Source organism: Microcebus murinus, chromosome X, assembly GCF_040939455.1.
Source record: "Microcebus murinus isolate Inina chromosome X, M.murinus_Inina_mat1.0, whole genome shotgun sequence".
In the NCBI taxonomy this organism is placed as follows: domain Eukaryota; kingdom Metazoa; phylum Chordata; class Mammalia; order Primates; family Cheirogaleidae; genus Microcebus; species Microcebus murinus.
In genome coordinates this window covers 80,072,738-80,078,737 of record NC_134136.1, presented here as the reverse complement: position 1 = coordinate 80,078,737, position 6,000 = coordinate 80,072,738, and positions in this window count along the sequence as shown.

The following is a 6,000-nucleotide window of genomic DNA, read 5'->3' as shown; positions in this document are numbered from 1 at the left end:
TCTGTGTCTCTCTCTGTCTCTCTCTCCCTCTCTCTCTGTCTCTCTCTCTCTCCCTCTCTCTCTGTCTCTCTCTCTCCCTGTCTTTCTCTGCCTTTCTTTCTCTCTCTCTCTTTCTCCCTCTGTCTCTCTGTCTCTCTTTGTCTCTCTGTCTCTCTCCCCCTCTCTCTTTCTCTGCCTCTCTCTCTGTCTCTCTCCCTCTTTCTGTCTTTCTGTCTCTGTCTCTCTCTCTCTCTCCCTCTCTCTGATTTCTGAGATACCTGCTTTCCACAGACGCAGCCCATTTTATGGCAGATCCGAGACCTCATCCTCCTCACTGGCCTCTTGTCTCAGTCCGTCCAGGCTGCAGGAATAACAAAACGCCACAGCCTGGGCAGCTTATACCCAGCAGCTCTGGAGTCTGGAAGAGCGAGATCCCGGCGTGGCAGGGGCTGTGTCTGGCGGGGACTCACCTCCTGGTTCACAGACGGCGCCTTCTCGCCGTGTCCTCACGTGGTGGAAGGGGCGAGGGAGCTCTCTGGGGGCCCTTTTATTATAAGGACCCTGGTCCCATCCGGGAGGCTCCACCCTCGGGACCCCGTCACCTCCCCGAGGCCCCACCTGCCAACACCATCTCCCCGGGGGTGAGGGTTTCCACATACGGATTTTAGGGTGACACAGACATTCAGACCGTAGCACCCCTAGAACTTAAGTGACCCCAAGACTTTCAATCCTCAGCAGAACCAGTTTCTTTCCAAGCATGGGGGCCGCAGATGAAATCAATAATTTCTTGTTAATTTTATTGGGTGGGAAGACGTGCTGCAGTTTTTTTGTGGTTGACAAGAAACCTCTACACGTGAAAGATTTATATGCAAGTCTTTGCAGGCAAGATGTTACGATGTGTGCTGCTTGCTTTAAAACTCTCAGCAGACACACGCTTGCACACGTGTATGTACACGCGTGTGCACATATATGTACATGCATACTTCAGGGCATTGGATCAATAATATTGCAGGATGTTGGTTACAGAGCACGGTGGAAGCTGAGTGAAGGCAACACAGCGTTTCAGTACATCAGTCTGCTTGTAATACCTTTTGCGTATTTGAAAACACAAGGGGAAACAAGGTGTCCTGTTGGCAAACGGGCCCCGGGAAGACTTTGCTGGTTGCAAGGGGTTTCGCTGGAGGCTGCAGACCCTGTCGGTTCAGAGTTGTTGAGTAGGGAAGGAGCAAATGTTCCTAATCACACTGTTGCTCGTTTATTTTGTTTCATTTTGAGACCGAGTCTCACTCTGTCGCCCGGGCTACAGTGCCGTGGCGTCAGCCTCGCTCACAGCAACCTCAAACCCCTGGGCTCAAGCAATCCTCCTGCCTCAGCCTCCTCCCGAGTAGCTGGGACTACAGGCACGTGCCACCACACCCGGCTAATATTTTTAGTTGGCCAATTAATTTCTTTCTATTTTTTTTTTTTGAGACAGAGTCTCGCTCTGTTGCCCAGGCTAGAGTGAGTGCCGTGGCATCAGCCTCGCTCACAGCAACCTCAAACGCCTGGGCTCAAGCAATCCTCCTGCCTCAGCCTCCTCCCAAGTAGCTGGGACTACAGGCATGCACCACCATGCCTGGCTAATTTTTTCTATATATATTAGTTGGCCAATTAATGTCTTTCTGTTTTTTATAGTAGAGACGGGGTCTCGCTCTTGCTCAGGCTGGTTTGGAACTCCTGACCTTGAGCAATCCGCCCGCCTCGGCCTCCCAGAGAGCTAGGATTACGGGCGTGAGCCACTGCACCTGGTCGAATTTTTTTTTTTTTTTTGACAGATGTAGTGAGACATCATTTCCAAATTGTAACACACGCCTATTTCAAGCGTGCGGCGTGGACAGTTGCTTTGTGGAGCTGTGTGCACCACACATGGCAACCCAGCCTCCCATTTCCAGCCTCCACATTTCCAACGCCCCAGAAGGACGCCCGGCAGACGTTGACGGCCACCGTTCCTCTCTGCTCCCAGCTCTGGACAACCACACATCTGCTTTCTGCCCCTGTACACCCGTCTTTTCCACGCAAGCGACACGCTCTTGGCATCTGCTCACTGTGACATGACAGGATGTGTTGGAGGCTCGTGTGTGAGGCAGCCTCGATCCGGAGTCTGTCCCTTGTCACCACCGGTCAGATTTGCAACCTGGGGGGGGGGAGTTGCGACCACCTTCTGTCAAACAACTCACCTGTGGCTCTCAATCCTGTAACCATTCCTGGGTGGTTTTTATGGGAAAATAAAAATTTAAAAAAGAGAAAACTATAGACTGGATTAAAAACGATCCCATAGGAAGGCAGACTTTGGTCAAATGCTCCCCCAAATGGGCTGAAATGGCCACGCCGGGGCGGAGTCTGCCTTTGGGTCGCAGGGGGCCGTGAGATGGGGTTTCCTCTCTCTCCGGAGAGGATGACTTAGGGAGGGGACTTCAAAGATCCACCAAGACGACTTGAGAATTTCGACTTGAGAATTTCGCTGTTGCTCAACCAAACAGAGACACCACTGGGGTCGGCGTGAAAACTCTTCCACTTCTGCCCCTCACTTGGTGGCCTTTGATCCCGGTCTGCAAATCCGCCTCCGTCCTCCTACGATGCCAAAGCAATCCTTTTAGTGCTGTTGAAAATACCTCTCGGGGAGGTATAAATGTGAGATAAGTTTTCGGGGAAGGGAGGTTCCTAGAGAGGGTAAACACGTTGAATGAGGACGGTGAGGCTGTTTTCATGTTATTTTTTAAATTGTTTTAGTTTTTAAGTATTTTTGCATGCATCCCGGTTGTGCACAGGAGTTTAAACGGAGGTCCCTGGGACTCGTGGAGCCCTCCCCTATGTGGGGCGAATCGCAGCCTCTCCCCCAAGAGTGAGCTGGTTTTTCCCAACACCGTGGGGCGGGTTTTGGGGGCCCGTTTCACAGAAGAACAAACTGAGGCTTCTCAGAAAGAGGTCACGTGGTTTCTGCGGGGTCCAGGAGCCAGACAGTAGGATAACCAGGCCGGTCCCAGAACCCAGGCCTCAATGCCTGCAGGAACCCGGTGTGGGTGTGTTCATGCCCACCAAAAAGGAACCAAACGGGAAAGGATGAATCCCTAACGTGAGGGTTATCCGGGGCCCAGCCACCCTAGTTCCTGCTTTTGCAGTTCAGTCATTTCTCCCTAAGGAACATCTTCTGAGAGTATCGGGGAAAACCAGATTAACCCTTTGCGCTCGCTTGCTTTTTTTTTTCCCTCAATTCCTTTATCCTCCTTGGGATTTGGTTTTTTTAAATTCCCCAGACTTTACAAAGCGTGGCAGTAGAATAAAAAACGGGAGTTTCTTTTCATGCAAGCTTATTTATTTGGATTTTTCTTTTTTTTTTTTAGATTTCAAATTGTTGATATGTTCAAAGAGTCATTTTAATCTCTGTACTTTTTGCTAGCCGTGTCGAGTCACACTGGACATGCAGGTGCAAAGGGTTAATTAAAACTCCGGCCGGCCCATTTGGGACAGAGGGAAGCAGAAACTTCTCAGTGGAAAAGGGGTGATTATCGGGAGGGAGCTGCAGGCCTTGGGGAGACGGTGAAGTTCGAGCCCCGTCTGGGGAGGGCTGAGCGCGTCCTAACGTGCCCAAGTCCCTAGTTGTGACAAGGGACGTCAGGGACGTGCAATGTCCACGGGAGGCGGGAGGAGGTGAGGGTGTGGGGGGCGGATCCCCACGATCTCTGCAGCTCTCCTGTGAACCGACAACGGCTGCAAAACGGACAGTCTGTTTTTTAAAACCTGAGACGGGCGGGCGCGTGCACAGAACAACACAGGTGTGGTTGAGGCTCGGCTCTGGACAGCGGGGACTGACCTCCGCTAACATCTTCAGCGGTGAGAGTGGAAATGACACAGGGACTGGTCCTCAAAGGTGTTGATCTGTAGTGAATGGTTTTGAACCCGTTACTAAAAATAAATAAAATAGGCCGGGCGCGGTGGCTCACGCCTATAACCCCAGCACTCTGGGAGGCCGAGGTGGGCGGATTGCTCGGGGTCAAGAGTTCGAAACCAGCCTGAGCAAGAGCAAGACCCCGTCTCTAGTATAAATAGAAAGAAATTAATTGGCCAACTAATATATAGAGAAAAAAAAATTAGCCGGGCATGGTGGCGCATGCCTGTAGTCCCAGCTACTTGGGAGGCTGAGGCAGGAGGATTGCTTGAGCCCAGTAGTTTGAGGTTGCTGTGAGCTAGGCTGACGCCACGGCACTCACTCTAGCCTGGGCAACAAAGCAAGACTCTGTCTCAAAATAAATAAAATAAATTAATTAAATAAATAAATAAATAAAATAAAACCGATGGGCGGGGAGTGGTGGCTCACGCCTGTAATCCCAGCACTTTGGGAGGCCGAGGAGGGAGGATCGCTTGAGGCCAGGAGTTCGAGACCAGCCTGGGCAACATAGCAAGACCCCCCCATCTCCATAACTTTAAAAATTAGCCGTGTGGGGCAGTGCACGCCTGTAGTCCCAGCTACTCGGGAGGCTGAGGCAGGAGGATCGCTTGAGCCCAGGAGATGGAGGCTGTAGTGAGCAAGGCTGACGCCACGGCACTCTAGCCTGGGGGACAGAGTGAGACCCTGTTTCAAAGAAAAATAAAAAAGAAGAAGTAAGGATGGAGTGAAAAATGTATCCTGTATCATGCCTACATGCACATGCACCATACACATATGTGTGCATGCAGAGACATACATCGGTTTACATGCACGCATGTATGTTAGTCTCCCAGGACCACCGTAAGACGTCAGTGGCTCACAGGACAGGAACATGTCTTCCCCCGGTTCGGTGGGTGCCAAGGGGACACAGCCCTGGATCTCGGACTGCAGCCTCCGGGGCTGGGAGAGGAAGGACGTCCGTTGTCTTAAGCTCCCCAACTTTGGGGTCACTTGTACGGCAGCCCCAGGACACCCACACAGGTCCCAGTCCCCACAGCCACCCCATAGCTGCTGGCCCGGCCCCTCCTGCCCTGCAGCTGTGGGAGCTGCCGCTGCCCCGCCCCCCACCCTGTCCCGTCTCCCACCCCCAGCCCACTCGGGGCAAGGTGGCCGCACGCTCCCCACCATGGGGCCCTCAGAGCATCTCCCCACAACGTGAGTCAGCACCGAGCCCAACCCACTGCACACCATCGCTCAGCCCAGCGGGGTTGGGGGGGGCTTAGGGCTAGGGTTAGGGTTAGGGTTAAGGGTTAAGAGTTAGGTTTGGGGTAGGGGCAGGGTTTAAGTTTAGGGTTACAGTTAAGGGTTAGGTTTGGAGTAGGGGCAGGGTTTAAGTTTAGTGTTATGGTTAAGGATAAGGGTTAGGTTTGGGGTTGGGGCAGGGTTTAAGTTTAGGGTTAGGGTTAAGGGGTAGGATTAGGGTTAAGCATTAGGGAAAAGAGTAGGCTTAAGGGTTGGGGTTAAGGGTTAGGGTTAAGGGTTAAGTTGGGATAGAGGTAGGGGTAAGGGAAGTGGCAGAGGTAGGATTAGGGTTAAGGAGCAAGGGTATAGTTATGAGTGAAGGATTAGGGGTAAAGTTAGGGTTAGTGTTTAGGGGTAGGGGTAGGGTTAAGTGTTCGCTTTGGGGTATTGTTAGGGGCTAAGGTTAAGATTTAGGTAAGGTTAAGGGGTAGGGTGAGTGTTACGCTTTTGGGTTAAGGAGTACAGGTCATTTTAGGGTAGGGTACTGATGGATTATGGTTAGTGTTAGGGTTAAAGGTTAGGGTTGGAGTAGTGTTAGGGTTTAAGGGTAAGCATTTGTGGTAAGGGTTTAAGTTCGGGCCGGGGTAGGGTTTGGGTTGTGCTCATGGGCATCTTACTGCATTTCGAAATCCCATGGCAGTTACCAGATACCTCTTCTCCACTCGGACTCTCTGTCCAGATCCTTATTTTTCCATCCGTGAAGGAGAGCATGGAGTCCAGCTTTTGATTTTTCGAGTTCTGATGCTGATATTTATTAAGTGCTTGTGAACTGGAGCAAATGTTCGTGTCTTCCTCAACCCCACCACTTTTCGAAT